Source organism: Halyomorpha halys, unplaced genomic scaffold (assembly GCF_000696795.3).
Source record: "Halyomorpha halys isolate HHAL.00 unplaced genomic scaffold, Hhal_1.1 Scaffold1154.1, whole genome shotgun sequence".
Classification (NCBI taxonomy): domain Eukaryota; kingdom Metazoa; phylum Arthropoda; class Insecta; order Hemiptera; family Pentatomidae; genus Halyomorpha; species Halyomorpha halys.
Genome location: NW_027116117.1, coordinates 155,649 through 155,954, shown reverse-complemented (window position 1 = coordinate 155,954; position 306 = coordinate 155,649).

The following is a 306-nucleotide window of genomic DNA, read 5'->3' as shown; positions in this document are numbered from 1 at the left end:
CTTCACTGCCACTTCCTGAAAACAGCCTGACATTTCCAGCCACCATTTTTCTTTCGTTTATCTCAACCAACGAAGTCCTTCTTGTAACATTAGATGCTACAACGGCCAAGTCTCCCGCCATTGCAGCACTGCGGACGTGTGATGACGACGCCGGGGAACCCGCTTTCTCGTTCCCAATCGACGCCGGTACTGGGGTTCCGTGCCCCTGCACCGTAGTATGATTACAATTATTTCCCTCCATTGTATTTCGAAATGCTAAATAGCATTTTATACCTACTGCCAGGTAAAACACAGCCGCCTCTAACC